Source organism: Stomoxys calcitrans, chromosome 1 (assembly GCF_963082655.1).
Source record: "Stomoxys calcitrans chromosome 1, idStoCalc2.1, whole genome shotgun sequence".
NCBI classification, from domain to species: Eukaryota; Metazoa; Arthropoda; class Insecta; order Diptera; family Muscidae; genus Stomoxys; species Stomoxys calcitrans.
Window position 1 is genome coordinate 168,431,240 of NC_081552.1, and position 26,145 is coordinate 168,457,384.

General features: G+C 39.2%; 1 protein-coding gene across 3 annotated transcripts in view; it reads left to right on the forward strand.

Annotated features, from left to right (window-relative positions):
- LOC106085461 (spectrin alpha chain, non-erythrocytic 1) overlaps positions 1-26,145 on the forward strand; it is a 262,696-nt gene that overhangs the window by 97,300 nt on the left and 139,251 nt on the right. For 2 of the 3 annotated variants that reach the window (XM_059361018.1, XM_059361019.1), the window contains exon 3: positions 16,210-16,266. The exons of the other annotated variant lie outside the window; for it this stretch is intronic. The gene's annotated coding sequence lies outside the window, so the exon portion shown is untranslated. The remainder of the gene's footprint in view (positions 1-16,209; positions 16,267-26,145) is intronic. 3 annotated transcript variants of the gene reach the window in all.

Consider the following 26,145-nt stretch of genomic DNA (forward strand, 5'->3'; position numbering starts at 1 on the left):
ATCGCCTTCAAAAGACTTATTCGTTGGAGCTTCTTCATTCATTCTGACAACATCATGCCCCCATGTGGCGTGCCCTGCGGCAGTTTCTCCCTAATATTTGTGTCATGGGACCCATAATTTATCCACCCATTTCTTAGCATATGGTTTATCTAGTCTCTAAGGAACCGGTCGACCCGTTACAGGTTTAAGGATTGGATCAGTATGTCAGTCCGCACATAGTTAAACGCCCTCTCGATGTCAATGCATACCGCCAATGTGTACTTCTTGGCATCGAAGGGTTCTTCTATTTTATGTACAACCTCGTGCAGGGAAGTCTCCACTGACCTTCCCTTGACATAGGCATGCTGTATGTATTTAAGCAGTTTATCGTGATATCTACAATACGTTCCATGGGTTTGAGTAGAAAGGACGTAAGGCTGATAGGTCTGTAGGTCTTTGGTGTCGCATAACTTGCCTTGCCGAGTTTGGTTATAAATAACACTCTTGCCTCCTGCCAGGCTTTCTGAGTATATGGCTCGGTTAACACACCAAACACTCCGGATATTCGGGATATTCTTGCCAAAACCTGCGATTTTTTGGAATAGATGTACTGAGTCACGTATATGTATCACGGACTATCCACTTCTTTAATCCAGAGGATGGCTATCATCCAACGTTAAATGTCTCCCTTATGCTTATTGACCCCTTTGTGTTCCAAAGGATCTACGACGTCTAAAGAACTGCAAAAATAGACGAGATGAGTAAGAAATTTTACGATGAATATTTACATCACATAGGGTTTAAATTGAATGTTGATCTCAAAAGCTTTTTTAATTTTGTTAACTCGAAGAGAAAGACTATAGGCTTTCCTAACTACATGCGGTTTCACGATATTCATTTCGGAACTATTTGCAGATTTTTTTCAGTCGACTTATGTGGAATTCCGTCCTATCATGTCTGATTGTTCCTATGATATTCGGTCTTGTCATTTTATTTCTAATGTAACTTTGACTTGAGATGAGGTTTTTGCTGGATTGAAGTCTAGTTATTCTCCTGAACCCGACGGCGTACCATTGGCCAATTTGAAGTATTGTGCGAGACTGTTGTATATGCCACTGACTAATTTATTTAACTGTTCGCAAACGCGCATTGTTGTTTTCCATAGATTTGAAAGGAGAGTTACAAAGTTCCTCTTCATAAGAGTGGCTGAGGTTTAATATACAGAATTAAAGAGGAATTGCTAAATTAAATGCCATTCCAATGTTACTTGCACAATTTGAACGCGTGGGCTTGCAAAGAAATTTCGATAGATTATTTGAGAAAGTCAATACAGGTTTTTGAGATACAAGTCGACGGCTATGAACCTTTTGGAGTGCCTGAATCATTATGTGCCTGAATCATTATCACGAGGAATTATACATATTCCGATTTTAGCAAGGCACTCGACACGGTTAATCATAGGATTTTACATCATAAGCTTAACTTGACGGTGTTTCCCCCGAGACTCTTGAAGTGGATATCAAAGCGTCTCCTTTGAAGGACGCGAGTCGAGACGAATAATGGCTACGCTGGTGTTCCGCAGGATAGTCATCTTGGCCCGATTCTATTTGCTCTATACTTGAATGATCTTCCGTCTATTATTCGATCTTCAAGGATATTGATATATGAAGACGACATAAGGCTTTTTTCATCCATTTGTTCACCTTCTGATTCTATCGGAATAGAGAACGATTTTGACAGACTGATATTAATTGTATGAGCCTTAATAGGATTCCTTTACCATAAATTCTGTTGCCTTTGATCAACATCTTTATTCTAAGATTCCGGTGACTCTGTGAGTACCGTGGTATACTATGGAAAATGTGTTTTCATCAAAAGCCTCACCATATTCTCCGTTGTCTTTCCTCTTTAATATCAAGTAAAAAAACTTTCGCCAAAAGAAATGTGTCCTTAAAAAATTTGGCATCTTTAAATTAAGTTCTATATGGCTGGCTCGAATCTTTAAAGTTTGGACAAACATTTTTTCAGCATATGAATTTATTTCAATTTCTTTGGTAGTAAGTGACTTTGTATTTTAATTTAGGAAACAGAAAAATTCTTACAAAGCTATCAAAATGCGAAATGAAAGGTTATGTCCACTGTACCGTCTTTATAAGTAGTTATCCTTATGTTGAAGTTTCGCTTCTTTGGCTTGAGATCAGTGGTAAAATCCTACAATCTAGGAAAAAAATCATTAGTAATCTCGTAGATGTGTAGGTTTTAAGCATTATGATCTATGTCTGCGTAAGCTCATAGTTTGCTATGTTTGCTCATAGTTTTGCAAGTTCCGAAATGCCAGAAATAACCATATATGTATATAAAATTTAAAAATTCTAGAAATATTGATTTTTGACACACAATAAAAAGATTTTATTTGTAAAAATATTTTTAATTTATAACCAACGAAATTGTTCATAACAAACCCAAGGCGTTTTTGATGGCCAGCTACTCAAACTTTAAAAATAATTTCTATAATCAATGATTTATAAATATTTTTTAGTAACTGATTGTTTCTCCCCCAATGACCATATGACTGACGCACTGACTATAACATATCTATGGCCTGAGCCATTTAGTTTGTCAAAATTCTTTTGACATAGTAAATAATGATATCATCATGAAGATAGAAATGGACAAAACATAAATTATTATTTTCTGAAAACTATTTGACAGTTCAAGACTCGAGGGTAAGAACTTCACAAAACACGAAAGAGGCTTCAATCGAAAAACAGTGTTTTCTCTGGAAAGATAACTTCGCTACGCTCTCGACTTAAAAACTAAGGGGTATTAACAAATTGCCAAAATACCAATTGGGGAGTTCACTTATACGACGGAATAAACAACAATGGAGATTTATGGCACAAACTTTACCGCAAACAAAAAGCAACAAGCGATTTTTAAGAGACCCTGAACAGATTGCTGGTCAAACAAATCATGAAAACATATGGCTTGGGAGTTTGCTGCCATTGTCTTTGGTAATTAATTTCACTCATCTACCTCAGCATGTGATGAGATGTGCGAATCTGTGAAAGTGATTGTGGAGAAGATTTTTCAAAACGATATTCGTTAGGAATGTTGTTGTTGTTGTAGCAGTGTGTTGTACACTGAGGCGGCAGCCCTTGCCGATGAAGGACTTCATCGGGTCAATCCGGTACGTACAACCGGCTGCCTTGGGATAGTATGTAGGAATACAAGCGTTAAGCGAAAATCTCAATGATTTATGGGTAAAAAGGCGCTAAATATCACTATTGTAGTTTGCTTTAGTCTTGGCATTCAATTAATTAAATAAATACACTTACAAATAAGCAATTAGAAGCTAACGCCTCGTAATCATTTTTCTCCATTGAACTGCCAATTAATTTACACTCCCACACAAATTCAATGTGGCTATCGAGGATTGTATAATAATGAGGGGAATTTTTTTTATCAATATATTCTTAACAAATAAATTTTTATGAAGCATTGAGGGAATTATTATACTGAACAAGAAGAATACTAATTTTTCTAGCCACAATTCCCAGAAGCATTAACTCGTCCTCAGTGAGACAGTGATGCAAAGACAAGCTATCCTTTGAATCCGACAGAGTATTGAACAGTTTGTGGATTTTTGGAGATTTGTCCGCCAGAACACAAAACAATACCATATTTTTATTTTGGTTTTTGTTGGCATAAGGTAAGAAAATGCATTACCCATCTTTCGCCGCATGCTGGGTTCGGTCTTTACCGGCTAAAAACCCACTTTATCTCTCGAGATATGCAAACCACCACGGCACCGCTCTACCATTACTTCGAGATGGATCCCCTTGTAACTTGCCTCGCCAAGCCCGGCGAGGCAAGTTATGTGACACCAAGGGCCTACAGACCCATAAGCCTTACATCCTTTCTACTCAAAACCATGGAACGTATTGTGAACACCATAATAAAGAGCATAACAACCAGCGAACTGCTCAAATACAAACAGCATGCCAATGTCAAGGGAAGGTCGGTGGAGACTGCCATGCACGAGGTTGTGCATAAAATAGAAGAATCGTTCGATGCCAAAACGTACACACTGGCGGTATGCATTGACATCGAGGGGGCTTTTAGCGAGCGACACACTGATCCAATCCTTAGACCAGTACCGGGTGGACCCGTTCCTTAGAGACTGGATAAACCATATGCTAAGGAACAGGTGGATAAATTGTGTGTCCAATGGCATAAATATAAGGGAGAAAGTGGCACAGGGCACGCCACAGGGGGGCATTTTATCGCCACTCCTATGGGTGACCACCATAAGTGACCTTTTACAGATGCTGACTGGTGAGGGATTTCAACCCGTCTGGTACGCAGACGATGTTATAATACTTCTAAGGGGTAAGGATCCGAACGAGCTATGCAGAAGGGCCGAAAGGATCTTGCATATGGCATATGACTGGGCTAGACCCAGAGGTCAACCAGAGAAAACTGAAATATGCCTATTCACGAGGAAGACGAAGGTGGGCCAATTTAACGCACCACGTTTCCTTAATAAGACGATTTCGATATCTGACAAGGTAAAATACTTAGGTGTGATTTTGGACAGGAAACTGAATTGGAAGTGTCACATTCAGGAGCGTATTGACGGAATGGGGCCTGAATCCTAGGATAGTACAGTGGCTCTACAGGAGCGTGATTGGACCAATACTTACTTACGCTTCAGTAGTTTGATGGACTACTATGGAGAAAAAGTGCAACATAAGGACCATACAACAGGTTCAGAGAACATGTTGTCTTGGCATAGGCGGAGCGATGAGGACCACTATTTTAGATTTCCGACCGCAGATGATGAGACGTTGGAGCATTTCCATTGTCATTGCCCGGCTTTCGCGTCTAACAGATACCGGCAATTAGGTGGAGACACAATACCAGACATGAACCAACTTAGGGGAGTAGTATTGAAAACAATTAAGGATTTTGTAAATAGCATGGAATTCCTAACTTAAAATTTTCTTTTTAGAGGTTACTTTGTAGTTTTTAGAGCGCACAACAAGCCGATTACTGGCTTAGGTGTACGTCCATAGTGGCATGGGGCGGATTAATATCTGCACCCTCTTTTCAACCTAACCTACTCCAGACGTCTTAGTGTTCCTGCACCCAGGAGCCCTCTCCATATAGCAGTTACTGAAGGGGTTTTCAATAAGAGCGCAACAAAGTTTTTTTTTAATATAAACGGTTTTGGATACCAATGAAATTCTTTATTCCTATGAAATTACGTTCAATGCCATTATGCTGCATAATAATCATTTCTTTTCCACGGACACCACAGGCACGTTTGCAAAGTCCAGACGCTGAACAATTATTGACGGTTTTCAAGCATAAATCGGCCGAAACTGCTTCAATTTCACGGTTAACATTCGTACTGGGTTGTTGCCATAGACCTTAGAGTTGTTGGCATAGACCACACGAAAAAGTCTAACGGCGTTAAATCGCACGACCGAGGCGTCCAATCCACTGAACCATTTCGTGAGATAACACGTTGTCCAAAATTGATTTCCAATAAATTGATTGTGTTATTCACTGTGTGGTTTGCGGCGCCGTCCTGTTGGAATCAAATGTCCCCCAAGTCAATATTATCCAGATGGTTCCAAAAATATCCTGTTATCATTGAACGGTAGCGATTCCCTTTCATAGTAACGTGTCGATTATGATCGTCACTGAAGAACTAAGGCCCAATGACGCCGCCGGCCCATAAACTTTGATCTGAGAATCTCTTCGACAAAAGTTGTCACATCCTATCCTATCACATGCTATCCTCTCCGCTGCACATCTTCGTTGTTAGGTTTTCCCCTCTTTTTTCACCGATCTGCTATTCTAGTCGCGCCCAGCTGTAGCGTCATCGTTGACAGCGGAAGACCGTGTGCTCTGCATCATCCACCACCTCTTCTTCTTCGTAGATGCAGAATGGTGAGCTGCATTTTCCCGTTCTGTGTAGGTACTTGTGGAAGCATGCGTGTTAAGATATTGCCTGCGTCGATGCATTGACGTATATCGGGAATGAGCTTCAATGACACGCGAGATAGATGGACCTCTGCCTCGCGTGTAATTTTTTCATCTTGGCCGCCAAAGGCTAAGCGTGTCTTGTCGAATATCTTCCAACACGGACTCCGGTTTGAGCTGCAGTTTTGAGTCATGTATTTTCATCGGCTATAGGGCCTGTACATCTATTGGCAACATACCACCAATGACGAGAATTGCGGGTTCAGGCACTGTTCGGTAAGATGAATTAACTTTTAGAGCGGCCGTTTCTGTACCGAAAGCAGCGCTGTACCCCGCATCTGGTCTGTAGGAATTTACCTCAAATGTCCATATAAAAAAATACTATTGCAGGCCCCCATCAATAGCTTGCGACAGCCTGGTAGAGGTCCTCCGATAGTCCCTATAAATCGCCATAATTGGGCCGTTATCTTCGCCGCTTTTGCTGTCGCGTACTGCGTACTGTTGTACCCCTAGGTATTTCACGTTCCTTCTCGTGTGAAAGACGACGTCCTCGATCCACAACTATCTCCTCGTGAGCAAGAGTAGCTCAGCCTTTTGCATTGCCTGCTGTAGCCCGTGGGATCCAAACCAATGTCCAGTTCTAATCATGACCTACTGTAGTCTTCGTTGCGCTCAATATTTCTTGCTGTGATGAGAATGTCGTCTGCGTATCCGGCCAGTAATGTGTTTGCTATCATCTTCATCCTCAGCCTTACGTTGTAGCTGAGGTTCCAGAGGTCGGGCCAAGTATGGAACTTTGTGCAGCGCCCGACGTAACTTCATACCTCCTCAAACCTTCGGAAGGTGTGTAGAAGAGCACCAGGTCTGATCCCCATCAGATACTCCAGCACTTTAAAGTCCATTTAATGGCCTGTAATATGTGCTGTGAAGCTGTTTTGGGCGTTCTTAACATCCAGCGTTGCCAGCAAGATGATGGGTCTGCTACGACAATTCAGTCATTGGCCTTCTTCGACAACCTCAAGCACGTCCTTAGGCACCCCTATTGTCGACTTCCCTGCGCGGAAGTCATGTTGCCATTTCGAGAGTCTTTCTCCTTCGCCGATTGTCCCCACAAGTCTTTATCAGACGGATTGTCCGCTGTGTCCAGCATATACAGTAGCCAGTAAGACGATGACGATTCTGGATCACCTTGCCCCTTGCTGATCAAAACCAGCCTTTGTTGTTTCTATGCATTTAGGAATATTCCTTCTGACAGATATCTTTTATAGATGTTTAAAATCATCTCTGGCCTTTTATCGGCGATTATCTTCATACTTTTACTGAGAATCCGTCGGGGCCGGGCGCCTTTCTGATTTGAAAGCTACTTACAGCGAGTTGAAGTTCTTCAAGAGTGAATAGGGAGTGTGTGTGCCCACTCCAATGATTTCGTTGCTTGGTCTAGGGTGGTTACAGTATTCCGCATTGTTTTATCATCCATCTCCGTAGTTGGACTTTTCATTCCAAGCTTTTTCATAACGATTTTGTATCCAAGCCCCAAGGGGTCTCGGTTGTGGTATTCTTTTAGTTCTTCCTATTTGTCTTTTGCTTTTGGTAATGGCGCTCCCGGTTCCTTTTCAACCTTCTTATATGGACATGTTCTGCTTCTGATGCGCCCCTGCGTTTAGCGTACTTTATCACGTCTGTGTTCACCATTGCGTCATTCCACCAGTATACTGCGGCTCTGTTTGTTAATACTAGGAACAATCCCACTATTGGTCCCAACCAATCCCGTCCTTTATTTCTCTTCATAACAATATATGCAGTGCATTGTGTTGGCAATTAGGAACGTTTGGAAGGAGAAAGAAGGAGCATTGTTTATTGAAATTCGTCTCAAATTTCTGAACGTCGATGTTGGTAGGAAAGACAGTGTTCCTTGATGTCATCTACAATATTCTTCTACCGCTTGAGTTGATCTATTGCATGTCCCACTCTACAGCTCGGGTGTTAAAGTCGCCTGCCACTATATTATTACTATCAGATTCTTTAAATGCATCCTGGATAGCATCAAATTTAGACTGGAATTCGGCAGCATTTTGAAATTCCGAAGCATCGGAGACATCGTTTGCGATTTTCCTGGTACTGTATACGACAGTTCGTAATTCCGATCTTTATTCTGCTTGTCTTAAGCTCCTTGACTGCTGCTACCGGCAAGGAGACGAAAACCCTTCGTTGTTCTCTGCTGATTGTGGCCGCCAGGAGCACAAGCGTTTCATCTTCGTTAGCACCGTTTACCACGTTGATGGCGGCGGTGAGATGGAGTCTACGTTCTAGATATCTATATTCGCAATTGGTTTAAGACCCAGGAACACCGCTGATTCATTAAGCGTGTCCTTCCCCATCACCAGGAGAATTGTTCCCATTTTCGTCTTCCTCATGGATTGTACCGCAACGTTCCAGCGAACCAAATGTCTGATGTCAGACAAATCTGAACAAATTCTGAAGTCTTTCAAAAAGATCTTACCGAGTTCATTCCGAATTCTGTTTGACATTCTGAGGGAATAGTTGATCCGACTTTTTTGAAAGAATTCAAAACGAAGTCTGTCCGTCTTTCATTAAGTTTTTTTTTTTTCGACAGTTCGGAAGGGTTTCTGAACTATTTCTGAGCTGCATATCTGCAAGAATTTTTGTTTCGACAGTTCTGAAAGAATTCTGAACGATGTCTGAACTTCGTGTGGGATGTTTTTGTGCTTGCTTTTTCACACGTTTTTTTGAACCGTTAGGAATTTTTGTCTCGACAGAAACTCTGTGTCGGATTTCTTTTGTCATCTTTTTTGTGCTTGCTTTTGTAAAACATTTTTTTACCGGTTGAAATTTTTCCCAACAGTTCGGAAGGAATTCTAAACGATGTCTGAACTCGATCGCTTTTTTGTGCTTCCTTTTTTACATATTTTTGTTGACGCTGAGTGACTGGGTTCGAATATTGACGAGAACGTCAGAAAAGCTTTTCAGTCGTGGTTATCCCCACATATTTCTGGCGACATTTGTGAGTTACTTTGCCTTGTTAAAATTTCTCTCCAAAAAGGTGTCGGCGCGCCGTTAGGACTCGTCTATAAAAAGGAGATCCTTAATGGAATATTGAAAGGCAAACTTGCAATTTGAACTGTCTGCAAACACATTCCAATTCTATAAGAATTCTTTCCAAATTGGTTGGAATTTGGGAATTTACATTCCCAAATTCCGGGAATGTTACATCCGGAATTTGGGAATTTACATCCGAATTCTAAAAGAATTATTTTTCAGAGTTTTGTCAAAAATCGACAAGACAAGTTGGAAAACACATCCGTATTCATTAAAACTCAACATCAGAATTCGGTCAGAAGTCTTAACGACAACTTAAATTTCCCATAATTTTGGTTAAGAATTCGGACAGACTTTGAATCCGTACAGATCGTACAGATTTTTGACCAAATTCTGAACGTTTAGTTCACTGGGGTCAGTCCCCTTAGGCTTCACATTTTGCGTGAGACTTCTAAGCACGTCAGGACGCTCTCTTTCCGAGGCTTATGTCGCTTAACTCTCTCTCTCACTCTGTTTTGTTTGGACGGACTGTCCACTAGCTGCTTTTTCCTTGGCCTTGGCTCAATGCACTCTTCTTTTTTTTTGGCCATCTGGCAGGCTTTGGCATTGTAAGTCTAAAAACTTAAAGCCCTAAACTTTTGCCAATTGGCCCTCCTGCAGGTGTATAGGGCAAGAAATGCCCTTGCAAAATACCTGACTTAAAGTTAAATTTAGGTACAATGTTGTCCTTGCTCCAAAGTCAACTTTCTAACCTTCAACACACATTATAAGATTTTTGTCTTTGACAATAGGAAGCTAAGTTTAGAATGTAGTTTACAAGTTTAGATAAGAAATTCTTAATATCATGTAAAAATCGTTTATCTAAACTAATGTTTCCTGAAAAAAGTTGTAATACTAGACATCTTTAAATTTAGTTAAACAAATCTTTAATGTTAGTACAAGCATTTCCTAGTGTGTGTAAACCCCACAACCAAAGAAAACTTACATTTTATGGTATCGATTTGGTCCATGGCAACATAACCCATTTTTATCATAATTTGGCTTTAAAGAAGAATTTCAAGATTATCCAAGTTGAAAAAATCTACATATTGATATACCCATAGAAAGTCCGCCAAAACTGTGATTAATTAACCTATCTTTCCCACATATAGATGTGACTCATGGCATTTAGCAGTCTAATCTCCATTTGGAGACAGCCTCACCAAGTAGAAATTGAATCAATTGATCTTTTTTGTTGTATTCCCACTAATGATGATTCATTTTCAGTTAGTATTCAGCGCCAGTTATTTAGCATTATTTTTTTAGTCTATTAGCCATACTCCCATGCTGTAGTACTCGCTGCAATCATTCATCTACTTGCTGGACGTTTGCTAGTTGCTGGGTTGAAAGAATAGAAATGAAAAAATAAAACAAATCCAAATTTTTACCATACTGGTTAAACTTGAAAATGGTCGTCATTCATTCACAATACAAAAATTCAAAAATAAAAAAAAATAAAATTGCCAAGCAAAGAGAAGAAGTGTTCACAATCCCTATCAAAAGTTGGATGGATTTAAAGAGAGGAAAGCGAACAGAAAGATGGATGGAGGGAGTGCAAAAATGACTCTGGAATAAGCCACAATTATACGTTAAATACGCGCCCACTAATAAATTACGAAAACAAAACAAATTGCCAAACGAAAAAAACTACAAATTAAATTCCAGTAGCGAAAAATAAGCAAAAACTTTGAAAAAAAAAAAACAAAAAAATCAATGAAACACGCAACATCACGACAACAAAAGGGAGGGCGATTTCAGCAATTGCCCTCCCTGCCATCGATCCATCTACGCCACAATCAAAGAATAGTCATTAAAGCCAAATCAAGCGCATGCGTAGCGACACTGGCATTTTGAAAACTAAAACTAAACCAAAATCAATAGCGACAAAATGAATGGCAACCACAAATTTGCAGATCAATGGCTTTACAAAAACACACGAGGGTCTGCCAACAATGGCGCACAAAAGAAAAATAACAACTACCGGCAAACAATACTTCTGCCAAGGCATTAAGGTAATGGATGATGTCATAACTTTCGTACTCATTACTCGTATTGGGTTGTAGTAATATTCGCAATGATTTTTGTAAATAAAACCGGGGAAGGGTGTGTGAATACCAGTGATTGTTTTAATGTTTGAACGTTGGATGAATTAAAAAAGGTAAACAATTTTTTGATTATTACCTTAAAATTAACACATCATTAGAAAAATGATATTCGCCTTAACAGGCAAATTGAAATGAAAAATTCGGCTAAACCAGGCCGGGATTTGAACCCATGGTGAACGGTTGCCACCGTCTTAGCGTTCAAAGCCCCCAACACCACTTCCAAACGATGCACAAGACTATGTGTATACCTTTGGAACAATGGCAGCTGTGTAGACAAAAAATACACCGCTACAACAAACACATGTAATTGGAAAGGAGACCGCTTTTACCTCAAAGTGTCCTATATATTCTCCACCATGGATCGCAATTATCTTTGCTCGGTTACCCTTTAAGGTCAGACATTAAAAAGTAAAATAGGAGGTCATTAGAGATAATTCTCCCTGTAAGTGTTGAAGAAGTCAAATCGAGATATCGATTTTTATAGAAGCTAGGATGTTAAGGGCGTATTCGGGTCATATTGGTATAGATTCGGTAGGCATAACTAAAGTCATCGTGGAAGTTTCAACTAGGTTAGGTTGGGTTTAAGCGGAAGTCTCTCATCAGACTCACTTCGAAGTTTTCATCCATTGTGATTCCACAGAAACAGAAGAAGGAAGATGCCTTCCAGTTCCCACGGTTGAACCGTCCAGATCGCTTAAAAAAGCCCAACTTGCGAATGTTCACATCCCCTAAATCAGATATATTCTCAAAGAAATCAGAACCTAAAGTGGAACTCCTTCTGACTGCCAGTGTGGAACATAGACAAAGAAGGTGTTCTATAGTAGAATCTGCTTCTGCAAAAGTCGTTACTGGCAACCTTCCGTATGTCAGCATGTTTTTCGATTAGACGGTGACCTGTCATGACTGAGACGTCTGTTGTAGCCAGTGACAGCAAAGCGGTATACCTCTTCAAGTCTAGATTCGATTTGTGACCATCTATCATTTCTTGCCCTTCGGGCCTGATCCTGAAAACTTAACTAACATGTCTATAGAGGCATACCCACAGATTCCAGTTTCCCTGGAATGTGTAAGGTAGTTCCTAGTCTCGCAAGCTCTCTGGGATATTTCTGTGGCCCGGCACCCAGAATAGGTGAATTTTGAACTGTTCAGCCCTCTCGTTGAGAGATCTGCGATTGTCAAGGGCTGTTTTTGTGTTCAGAAATACTTCTCCAGGGATTTAATGGCTGTCTGAGAAGATATTCATGCCAATCGTCGTTATCACATTATATCTTAGTCATTCGACCACTTCCTTATTTGCAAGGATCTCTATTTGATGCACACTGCAGTGGTCGGGTAACCCTTTCGATATGACCTGTTTTAGATCTTTAGAGTACACCCCAAAGCCCACCTGGTCGTCTAGTTTGGAACCATCCGTATTGTAACTTCCTTTTTATAATTTTAACTAAATCGTATAACAATTGCATGGTGTAGAGGCTCAAGATTTATAATCGGTAGATCGGTTTATATAGAAGCTACACACAAAAGTTAAACATTTTTTCCTTGATCGGAGAATTTTGATAATAATTGCGAGCTCAAGGAGCGAATCATCAAAATAAAGATACTTTATTTAAATCTTAGACGCTATATTTTAACAGACACAGTGGCTGATGGTTTTTTTTTACTTCGCCGATGACTTTCTGATTAATTTTTTTATAAATTATTTTTTCATCTTAGCATCCTTGGCTTAAATCTTTCAAATCAGAAAAATGTTTTTTTGAGTGTATATCAGCATAGGCCACCGTAGCGCAGAGGTTACCATGTCCGCCTATGACGCTGAACGCCTAGGTTCGAATCCTGGCGAGACCATCAGAAAAAATTTTCAACGGTGGTTTTCCCCTCCTAATGCTGGCAACATTTGTGTGGTACTATGCCATGTAAAACTTCTCTCCAAAGAGGTGTCGTACTGCGGCACGCCGTTCGGACTCGGCTATAAAAAGGAGGCCCTTTATCATTGAGCTTACAATTTTAATCGGACTGATATGTGAGAAGTTTGCCCGTGTTCCTTAGTGGAATGTTCATCGGCAAAATTTGCAAATACCATCATAAACGTAAGTGTTTGAGGTCTTAGGCGAAGTCGTGAAGCAAATTTTCAGATTCAGCGCATTTACAATCCTAACCGACGTACATCAATAAAAACTAGTTGTGCAAATTTTCGGACGGCTAGCATTACTCGTTCGAATGATAGTGTGCTTTCGATAGACGGCGGACATAGGTAAATAGACTTGTCTAAAATGTTATGACGATCAAAAGTATAAATTAATGTGTGCTTCATGGGGATTTAGACCAATATATGGAGTTGTTACAAAAGGAATGATGTAGGTCATATAACCCCGCCCTATGGTGGAGGGTATAAAAATCTAGATTTGTGCCCTCGACCATAGAATGGGGGTATACTAATATAGTCATTCCGTTTGCAACACCTCGAGATATTGTTCTATGACCCGATGAAGTATATATATTCTTGATCGTCCCGACATTCAAAGCCGATCTAGCCATGTCCGTTCATCCGCTTGTGGAAATCAACCGATTTTCACGAAATTTGACTCTCGACATAGAAATTTCATAGATAACGGTTTAGATTTATTTTAGATTATATTTAGACTAGCTGACCCGGGCCCGCTCCACTGCGCCTTCTTTTACTTTATATGAAACAAAAGTATCCTTGGAATATTTATTTTCTAAGATCTTTTAGTGAAATACCATGCTTACTTGACTAACAGTTTAACAATATAAGTGCCTTTATCTGAATCCCATATGATCTTTATTGGTCTACTACTTTAAGGTTGGGGGTAAGGTGTACTCCATTCTAATATACTTTAAATACTTTATTTCAGCCCATCTACTCATGATTTCTGACTTAGTGGTGTTTTCGGGGGAGAGGTGTCCCCCAGATACTTGGCCCTGAAAAAATATCAGCATCATGCTCTTCTCTCAAATACCATTTATTTAAACCCCCTATTGCCATTGGCTTAAGAGGAGTTTACAGGATGAAGCGTCCCCCAAATACATGACCACAAAATAGGTTATTAAATTCGTTTTCTAATCTCAAATACCTTTCATTTGAGCCACATATTTGCATGGTCGAAAAATGTTTTCCCTATGGGGGTGTTTTGGGAAAGGGGTGATGCCCTTAATACATGGTCCTACATTTGGATATCAAATTCGTATTCTACACCCAAATACCTTTATTTGAGCCCCATATTGCGATGGTCACTAACAAATTGCTCTTTGTGGGGTATTTTGGGAAAGGGGTAGACCCCCAGAAAATTGGTCCCGAAAATAGGTATCAATTCTTGCTCTACCCCCAATACCTTTCATTTAAGCTTCACATTGACATGGTCGGTAAATATGCCCGATTAAGGGGTGTTTTGGGCATTGGATAGTCCCCCAAACAAAGTCCGGAAAATATATCAGCAACGTGCTCTATTCCCACATATCTAAATATATCATTTATTTGAACCCCATATTGCCATTGCCCTCAAAATTGGATATCAAATTCGTTTTCTAATCTCATTTAAACACCTAATTGCAAAAGTCAGCAAATATGGGGTATTGGCCCTAAAAACTATGAATATTTAGCTCCACTCTCTTTAGGACCCAAATTGTCTTGGTGAGCAAATACGTCCTACTTGGGGGTTGTTATGGTGGTGGGACGTCCGCTAGACAGTTGGCCCCTAATGTTGATATCAGATACGAGGTCTACTCCCACATACCTTTAATTTGAGCCCCATATTTCCATAGTCGGCAAAAATGACCGGCTTGGGGGGTGTTTTGGGGGATGGGCGGCCACTCAGTGAGCTGGCCTTGAAAATATATATCGGATTAGTGTTCCACTTTAAAAACCCTCTTATTTGAGCCTCATATTGCAATAGTCAGAAAATACTTACTATTTGGGTGGTGTTGTGGGGGTGACGTGGCCCCATAGACACTTTTCCCGAACATTGATATCAAAGTCGTGCTTTACTCCCAAAGACCTTTCATTTGAGCCCCATATTGCTATGGTCGTAAATTTGTCCCCTTTGGGGGATGTTTTTGGTGAGAGGCGGCCTCCCAAACTCTTGGTCCCATATTTGGATATCAGATTCGTATTCTACATTCAAATACCTTTTATTTAAGCCCCATATTCCCATGGTCAGTAAATAAGTCCAATTTGGGGGGTTTTTTGGGGAAGGGGTGGACCCCAGAAACGTGGTCCCACATTTGGATATCAGATTCGTATTCTACTTGCAAATACCTTTCATTTGAGTCCCATATTGCCATGGTCGGTAAATATGTCGAATTTAGGGGTGCTTTTGGGCTTGGGTTGGTCCCTCTAGCACTTGGTCCGACAATTGGATATCAGATACGTTTTCTTATCCTAAATACCTTTCATTTGAGTCCCATATTGCCGTGATTGGCCTAAATATATGTTTGGTAGGTTTTAGGGTGGGGATGCCCCCCTAGGTACCCCATCCGAAATTTAGATACCAAATTTTTATTTTTAGGGTACTATATGAGAGCACACAAAATTTCGCTTAAATCGCACCACCCATCTCCGAGATCTGGCGTTTCTGAAAATTAGGGTAAGGGAGAGGGTCCGCCCCCCTTCAGATATCAAAAAATGTAGTACCCTATTTTCACCACGGGGTCATTATGCACCATCTGTGAAAATTTCAAGAAAATCGGTTCAGCCGTTTTTGAGTCTATAAGGAACACACAAACAAACAAACAAACACAAATTGATTTTTATATATAAGATTTTTCTCAAAACTGCTAAAATTAATATTGTAAGCTATGAAATAGTTCTTGTTATATGTATTATTGTGTGACTGTATAAAATTCCCTGAAGAAGTCGAAAAGAATTGACGAAACATTGCGAGAAATACAATAAAAAAGACTTTCTTTGATTTGTAAAACAACAAAGGTCTTCAAGCTGAACAACCTAACCAAATTATTTGGTGAAATTTATGCTTTGTGAATATTCAACATTTTTGTTTCCTTTTTTTTATCGTTCCAGGTGAGTTCAATTGATTTGGAAGCCAGAAGAACAAGCTAATTACATTCGTACAAAAGTGTGTGAGTTGAAAAATTTCGAGTTTATTATTATTTTTGAAATATTGATTTGTATAACCTAAGTATGACAGACTTCCATATCCACTGCAATATATATCTTAACTATTTCTGAATGGAATGTTAATGGGCAAACTTGAATTTTACCATAGGATAGGGGCCATTCTGTTGGCAACACATCGGAATATTCACTTCTGACGCTATACAGTACATATTCTTAAACGTCTTAAAATTCTATGACAATTTAACGATGTCAGTCTAATGTCCGATCTCCCAATTTAGGCTCTTAAGCCACTTAAAATCACTTCTCGCTAAGGCTCTTCGATACTTGTACAAATTATGGATCTTGCTTGCATTGAGCTGCCAAATTGGTTGTTCACAAAATTTATGGTCATGTCTTCATATATACAACGATGCACAGGGTAGCTGACACGAAGTGTTACCAATTCAAACGACCACATTGTTGTGTGTGAACATATCTTTTATTGGTTAAAATGACAAAAATGTGTGGTAGTAATCTGAATTTCAGAGTCCATTTACTCATGCTTGATATGATTACCTTCTGCCTTGACTATTATCTTCAGTCGGTCAAAAAACGAGTTGCTAGCTGAATGTAATCTGCCGCTTTTTTGCTACATTCTTGTATATTTTATACCCACCACCATAGGATTTGGGTATACTAATCTAGTCATTCCGTTTGTAACACCTCGAAATATTCTTGTAAGACCCCATAAAGTACATACATTCTTAATCGTCTCGACACTCTGAGTCGATCTAGCCATGTCCGTCCGTCCGTCTGTCGAAATCACGATAGTGGTCGAACACGTAAAGCTAGCCGCTTGAAAATTTGCACAGATACTAAATTTTGATGTAGATCGTTGGGGATCGCAAATGGGGCGTATCGATTCAGATTTAGATATATCTCCCATATAAACCGATCTTGAGTCTCTGGAAGCCGTAATTTTCGTCCGATTTGGCTGAAATTTTGCAAGCAGTATTCTGTTATAACTTGCAACTACTGTGCCCAGTACAACCGAAATCGGTCGATAAATTGATATAGCTCCCATATGAACCGATCTCCCCATTTAACTTCTTGAGCCCTTAAAAGCCGCAACTTTTGCCCGTTTCGGCTGAAACTCTCCATGTAGTGTTCTGTTACGACTTCCAATAATTGTGCTTAGTACGGTCCAAATCGGTCTATAACATGATATAGCTTCCATTTAAACCAATTTCCCGATTTGACTTCTTGAGGCTGAGATTTTGCATGTGGTGTTCTCCTACAACTTCTAATAATGGTGCCAAGTACGGTCTAGCTCCTATATAAACCGATCTCCCGGTTTGACTTCTTGAGCCCTTACAAGCCGCTAATTTTGTCCGATTTGGCTCTGCCTAATACGGTCCAAATCGGTCTATAATCGGATATAGCTCTTATATAAACCGATCTCCCGATTTGACTTCTTGAGTCCTAACAAGCCGCAATTTTCATTTGATTTGGCTGAAATTTTGCATGCGGTGTTTTGTTATGACTTTCAACCCGCTTTAATTTAATTTCAAAAGCTTTAATTTTTGCTGGTTTGACAGAAGTTTGGTATGTAGAATACAATTATGTACATCAACTAAATTTACTTTGTATGAATTTTTTGCAAAATCCGTCGTGGTGGGTTCCCAAGATTCGGCCCGGTCGAACTTAGCACGCTTTAACCTGTTTAGTCCTTACCTTGCTTTCTAAAATGGCCCAAATAGTAAAGTCCGTCGGAATGGCGTCTGGCGAATTGGACAGCCACTAGGTGGACGAAATGATTAGCGGAATATGATTCTTAGCCATGTTTGATTTACATCAGAACTGCATGAGACCCAAAAAACTTTGACTAAAGCAATTGCCTCTATTGCTTGCCACATAAAAACAAAGTTAGCTAGAAACACACGCACATTTACAATAGAGTGAGAGATTCGCCAACGTTTTAGTAGTCGTTCAGTGGATGTGATTTTCAATTTGGTCGACGGACATCGTGTGTTGTTTGCAAATGAACACCACTCAGATGAGTACCATATAAGTGCCATATGAAGCCAAAGCAAGCAGAGGAATGAGACACCAAGTTTTGTTGAGTTTGTTTTTATCAATGATGTACGTGGTGTCTGTCTTCACCTGTTCAAAAGTGACAGATTTACTTCCATTTGTTTCTCTACTCCAGCCATTGCAAAACACGCAAATTAATTCCAGCTCTCATAACTTTGAAAGGTAGCTGAGTGTGTGTGTGTCTTTTATTCATTTGCGCTCAATGTGAGCCCTCGTGCGTATTGCTTTAAATACAAAATATGATTGACAATTATTTTATGCTCATCGGCAAAAACACTTACAATAGCTCAACGAATATAAAGGAGCATTTTATATTTTGTTCGTTGAGTCAACAACGATTGCTGGTATAAGGTGTGAGCGTGCCATTTGTTCATGTCTATCGTGTGCATTAATTTTTAGTGTGGTTTGCTGCAGTTGTCTGGTTTACACGTGCTATATATAATGGTGCTTTTGATACAATGGTCGACAACCGAAATGCTTGTGTACCCACGGCACAGTAGTTCTTTTCAGCAGGAGATACAAGTTATCTAGATTGGCACCTGTCCTTGAGAGGAGAGAATGTTCCATTTGCTGAAAGCGCAAAATACCAGGGTGTTTTGCAGAATAGTAAATTGAACTACAAATTAAACATGGTGGAAAGGGCAAGAAAGGCAACTCTTGACCTGCAAGAGAGCTATTGGCAGAAGATGGGGTAAGCCCCCGATTGTCATGCACTGGGTATATACTGCAGCTATCAGATTTTTAATGCTATATGATGTTGAGGTCAGGCGGACAGTGCCTTAAAAGTCCACCTACGGTTCAATACTCAGCCGGATCCAAAGGATGGCTGGCTTGTGCATCACAGTCGCGCTGATGATGCGCCGGTATTTTAATGTACGCCTAATGTGTCAGGACATTGTGGCTAGACAAATTGCTGCGACCACTGCTGTGAGGCTTATGACACCATGACGGCTACGGACACCATGTTATCCTTGGTACAATGTCCAGGTAGTGTGGATTGCGAATCGCTTGAGCCGCCTTTTGATAAATAGTCCAGTATCACTATTCCTATTAGAACCAATTGAAACTACAATATCCCTGGTAATAGAAGTTTCATAGACTTCTATACGGTGGTTCCAAACTAGACGACCAGGTGTGTACTCTGAAGAACTTGGACTAGTCATGGCGTACTCTGAAAAACTTGGACTAGTCATATCGAGAAGGTTACCCGACCATTGTGTCAAGCATAGATGCTTCCAATTAAAGAAGTGGTGGAATAACTAAGATATACTGCCTGTATTTAAGTCTTTTCCAAGAGAGAGTAAGATTTGGAGTTAGAGATTAAAATTTAGAATAGAAAAACTGATTATATAAATTCTTAAAATATTATAAGAGAATAGTTTGATGGTTATACATTAAAGTGGGTACATTTGAATGAGATTAATTCTACAAATTCTATAATATTGGTATAGGTATGCGGAATTTATATGTGCCACTATCTTTGTGAGGGAGTGACTTGAGTCATTCAAACACACGTTTTCCTTTATGAAATCAGCTGCGTTTGACATAAAAGCGAACGAATAGCGCTTATTTTCAGTTACACAAAGTTAGTGGGACTAGCAGATAAGGTTATAAAGACGACTGGCAAATATATCTTCTCAGACAGCTAGGTAGCCATTATATGTCTGGGGGGCACATATTTCTGAATTCAAAAACCTCGCTCGACTGTCGCAGATCTCTCAACGAGATGGCTGAACGTATGCCTCTAGCTACATGTAAGTAGCTAAGTCTTCAAGATCAGACCCAAAGGGCAAAAAAAGACATAAAGTCACAAAGTGAGGATTGTGAATACTCCAAAATTATGTGGCCACCGTGCTGGCGACATTTGTGAGGTACTGTACCATTTGGTACGGCAGCCATGAAAAACTTCTCTACAAAGAGGTGTCGCAGAGGAGGCCCCCTATCATTGAGTTTAAACTTGCGTCGGACAGCACTCATAAATATGTGAGAAGTTTGCCCCTGTTCCTTAATGGGTAAATTTGTATTTGTAATCCACCGCTTTGCTGTTGTTGGCTAGAAGAGACAGACGTTTCAGTCATTGTGTCCGTCATGACAGGTCACTGTCTGATTGGAAAACATGCTGACAGGCTGAAGGATGCAAGTAACGACTTTTGCATAACCCGTCAGGATGTCGAAGAAGAAGAGACTACAGAACATCTGCTGTGTGTGTGTCCCGCACTGGCAGTCAGAAGGAGTTCCACTCTAGGTTCACATTTCTTTGAGAACTTGTCTGATATAGCAAATGTGAATATTGGGATGTGGGTGGACTTTTTGAAGCGATCTGGATGGTTAATCGGTAGGAACAAGAAGGAATCTCTCTTCTCCTGTTGCTGTGGTATCACAATGGACGATAACTGCTGAGTGAATCTAACGCAAACGTGTTATATTGCGCATGCGCAAACTATTGCTTGACTTTCAAGATATGCACGGGATGTAAAAATTGAAATAATAATAAAAAAAATAACGATAGCCCCGTCATATTGTCATTCCGTTTGCAACACATCGAAATATCCATTTCCGACCCTATGAAGTATACATATTCTTGATTGTCGTAAAATTCAAAGACGATCTAGCCATGTGTCTGTCTGTTGAAATCACGCTACAGTCTTTAAAAATAGATTCTTTTTTGTCCATAGTCAGGTTTAGTTCGGATTAGGATTATATCTTGATAAAGCCCCCATATAGACAGATCCGCCGATTTAAGGTCTTAGGCCCATAAAAGCCATATTTATTATGCGATTTGAGGCAGTGAGTTATATTGGGCCTTCGACATATTTTTTCAATTAGGCCGAGATCGGTCCAGATTTGAATATAGCTGCCATATTGACCGATCTCTCGATTTAAGGGCTTGGCTCCATAAAAGGCGCATTTATTGTCCGATTTTGTTGAAATTTAGGACAGTTAGTTGTGTTAGACCCCTCGATATTCTTCTTCAAGATGGCCCAGATCGGTCCAGATTTGAATATAGCTGCCATATTGACCGATCTCTCGATTTAAGGGCTTGGCCCATAAAAGGCGCATTTATTATCCCATTTCGCTGAAATTTGACACAGTGACTTATGTTAGACTTTTCGACATCCGTGTCCTATACGGTTCAGATTGGTATATAGCCGTCAAAAAGATCAATAATAAACCAAAATTGAACATTGACTTGTATTTATTAGACCACTCAATGTCCGTGTCGAATTTGGTTCAAATCGGAACATATTTGGATATAGCTGCTATGGTGGTTTACATACAATATATACCCCAGGTGGTGGGTATCGAAAGTTCGGCCCGACCGAACTTAATGCCTTTTTACTTTTTCAATTTATCGCAATGCCCCATTATGCTCCATCATTGTTCCAATGTTTTTCTTTGTGATTCTGTTGTTTTTTTTTTGCAAAATAGTAATTTTTTTTATTGTCTCCCGTGATAGCAGTGATGGGAGTATGCGGGGTCGTTGTGTTGTCTTCGTTAATAGACCAAAAGAAGTCAGATTTTTTATGATGATGTCATTATTTGTTAATAAATAATAAAAACAACAAACACACAGAGATTGGTTGGTGCGATGCGTACGTAAACAAACTTTTAACTCAACTGAAGCGAACGTTAAAAAATCGGGCCATTCAAATATTAAAGGCAAAGCCAATGCGCTGGTGTACGTTGACACTGCATGGCTTGGTTCAACCAACTGTGTTGTGGTGGCCCTAAAGCAATTATTTAAAATACAATGTTGTCATTTTGTCAATAGTGACGCAGAAAAATACGCAAAATAGTTGATTTGTTTGATTTTTATTATGAATTAACCTAGGTTGAAGACATTTTAAAAGAGCGGAACTTTTTTAATTACCAACAAGTAAAAAGGCGTTTAGTTCGGCCGGGCTGAACTTTGGATACTCACCATCTCGGGTATATGTGTAAACCACATTTCGTCATAATCCGGTGAAAAATGCATAATTTATGCCGCCATAGCAACAAACACACAGAGATTGGTTGGTGCGATGCGTACGTAAACAAACTTTTAACTCAACTGAAGCGAACGTTAAAAAATCGGGCCATTCAAATATTAAAGGCAAAGCCAATGCCGAAATATGGTCCTATTTAGACCAAATTCGGCACGGACGTTGAGTGGCCTAATAAGTAAAAGTCATTATTCAATTTTGTAGAACAAAATATTAGTCTTTTTGGTAGCTATATCCAAATATGGACCGGTTTGAACCATATAAGACGCGGATGTGGTAAAGCGTATCATAAGTCACTGTGTCAAATATCAGCGAAATCGGATTATAAATGCGCCTTTTATGGGGCCTAAAACCTTAAATCGAGAGATCGGTCTATGTGGCAGATATATGGAAAACTGAACCGATCTGCGCCAAATTGAAGGGGGATGTTTAAGTTCCAAACGAAACTCACTGTCCCGAATTTCGGCGACATCGGACAATAAATGCGCCGTTTATGGGCCTAAAACCCTAAAATCGAGAGATCGTTCTATATGGCAGATATATCCAAATCTGGCCAAATTTAAGAGGGATGTCGAAGGTCCAAACACAACTCACACAATCGAACAAAGAATTTGCATTTTATGGGCCCAAAACCTTATATCAAGAGATCGGTCTATATGACAGCTATAGAAGAAAGTTGAAGAGCCTAACACAACTCACTGTCTCAAATTTCGGCGAAATCCGACTATAAATGCGCTTTTTATGGGCCCAAGGCCTTAAATCGAGAGAACGGTCTGTATGGCAACTATATGAACATACCCTCATCATTCGGTGGTGGGTATAATAATAATGTATGAATTTTAAACGAATTTGTGTGATTTGAAGCAGGCAACTTAAACTGAGTATGCAGCTCTAGCAAAATTTCGCGACAAACATCGATTTCAAATTTTAGCCGAATTTTTAATAATTTTTGGCTTACGAAGCACATATGTGCTGTAATTAATCCTTTTTATTCGCAAATAACTTTATTTCATGTTGCATACAATTTCACCAGAGGTGCATACTGCGCATTAGAACGAAAGTGTCTTCTAGTAGCAATTAATGCGGTTGCTCTTATTCTTTTCCTGTTGACGAGAAGTAAAAAATTTGACACTTTGGTCGAGTAAAATCTTCCGTCATCAAATTGTTATAAATGTCCCCTATTGTTCTCTTGCCACTGATATGTAAAATTGGTTCTCTTCATCCGATTTTTTTTTATATTAAAATTTTTTTCATATTGTGTTTGTGGTTACTTGCAATTAACATCTGTTAATAGCCAATAAACAAGACATAAATTCACCAACCCATAAATTCCTCAGAATTATAAATCTATAATAAAAATTGGAATCTTAAAAAAGCCCAAAAAAAAAAAAAAATAAATTATGCCAAAATTTGAAATTTATTCATTAATATTAATCACAGCAATAAAACATGGAATAGGAGAATGGAGGTTGATTAGGGGATAGGATGATCAATTTTATATCATTTTTTTACTATGCAAAGTCAGACATTCCAACAATAAACTTCAGAAGATTTTTTTGATATTTGAAACCAACAAACAGCATTAGAAGATTTCGAAGAAATGTGTTTGATTACATTGAACACTCAACTAAATGTTGTGAAATGTGTTATGCGATATTCCAATGGAGACAATATTGTCCGCAGACTTTCTCCATATCTCACTTCAATTCCAAATTCCTGGCGTCGAACCAACCAGACGCCTCAAAAATGTGTAATAACTTGATCATGCTCATACTTGCAAATTTAGACAAATCTTCACATTTCAAATTTGCAATTAAAAGAAAAGATGTAATGTTGAGGTGTTGCAAGTATTTACTAGCCCACCTAAGCAGCCTCGGCTGTGCCCTATTTACAATACACAGTACAAAAATTTCCCTACATTTGTTATCTAAACTTCTGGGTCTCATGGGTCTCATCTTGTCTTCAAAGGATTCTGTACAATTTTGCATAAAAGTTACAGTCAGAGAAGTTTATTAGTAAAATCAGCAAAAAATGTTGGTGTAATAGCTGGTAAATGCAAATTTTTTTTTGCAAAGTTGTCCATTAACTTTCCTTTAAGGAACATGAGCAAAAAGTCAGGTTGGTACTATGTAGCGTTTCAAAAAAAAAAAACACGTTTTTCGCGATTGCTTTTTTGAAACGCTACAAAAATCTCAATGATAACATAATACTTTCATTAAAATATTATCATAAGTATTAGTTCAGCCTGTTCTTTTGCTTCAAAATCTATTACCAAAAAAGTAATCACGAGAAATTTTCGCAAAAAGCTTTAAGAACAGAAAGTCAGCTTAAAATGGGCAGCATTAATTTTTTGCTAAAACAACAAACATTTTTATTTTCATGATTTTGTTTCATGGTTTAAAACAACGTACGTACTCTACTCTTAAAACCCTTTTATTTGAGTCCCAGATTGGCTTAAATTGGCTGAATGTCCCATTGATAAGCATTGGCGGCCCTTGAAATGCTTGGTCCAAAATTTGGATATCATATTTGTAATCTTGAATTTGAAACCTACATGTTATATTGTAATTTGGTTACATGTCCGTTAAGGCGTTTTGAGGTTAAGTCTCGCTGAAACTTGAATCCATATTTTATGATGACCGACCCCAAGACACTTGACGACAAAAACTTGCTGTTTGTGCCTCTTTTTCTTTAATTGAAAATTAATTCTTCATTTTCACGGCTTCTCTTTCTGGAAAATTAATTTTCGCTTCTCTGGAAAAATATCTTTCGATTGATGCTAAATTCATTGAAATCCATTCAGCCGTTTGGCCGTAATATATACCACAAAATCGCCTTCATAAAACCTTTGGTCATTAAATAATATATATGACCTTTTTTATACCACCCACTAATTTCTAATACTAATTTCCATTCCAATCCATTTGTAACCCCTCGGAATATTCGTCTAAGACCCCATAAAATATTCTTGATAATCATAACTTTTTAAGTCGATCTAGCCATGGCCGTCCGTCTGATTTTATCCGATTGGGCTTCCAACAACTGTGCTAAGTATGTTTCAAATCGGTCTATAATCTGATATAGCTGCCATACAAACCGATCTGGGATTTTGACTTCTTGATCCTTTAGAGGGCGCAATTATTATCCGATGTGGCTGAAATTTTCCATGAAGTGTTTGGTTTTAACTTCCCACAACTGTGTCTAGTTTGGTCCAAATCGGTTGATTACCTGATGTGGCTCCCATATAAACCGATCTCGGATCTCGATTTCTTGAACCACCAGAGGGCGCAATTATTAACCGATTTGGCTGAAATTTTGCAAGAGGTGTTTTGTTATGGCTTCTAACAACAGTGCTAACTATGGTTCAAATAAGTCTATAACCTGATATAGCTCCCATATAAACCGATCTCCTTATTATATTTTGGAGCCTCCAGATAGCGCAATGCATATCCGATTTCGCTAATATTTTGTACAATGACCTCTTCTATGACCTTCAACATGTTTGCCAAATAAGGTCTGAATCCGTCCATAACCTGATATAGATCCTATATAAACCGCCCTCCCGATTTTACTTCGTGGGCCACTATAGGGCGCAATTCTTATCCGATTTGGCTGAAATAATGACTTCTACTTCGGTCTCCAACAGCCAAACCAAGTATGGCGCCAATATGTTCATAACTATATATATCTTCAATAGAATAGCCATTATCTTTTGTTTGCCTATAAAGAATAATCGGGCAAAGAACTTGACAAATGCGATCCATGGTCGGCCGGGATGAGCTCAGCACGCTTTTACTTGTCAAAGATATGTTTCTTTAGAACA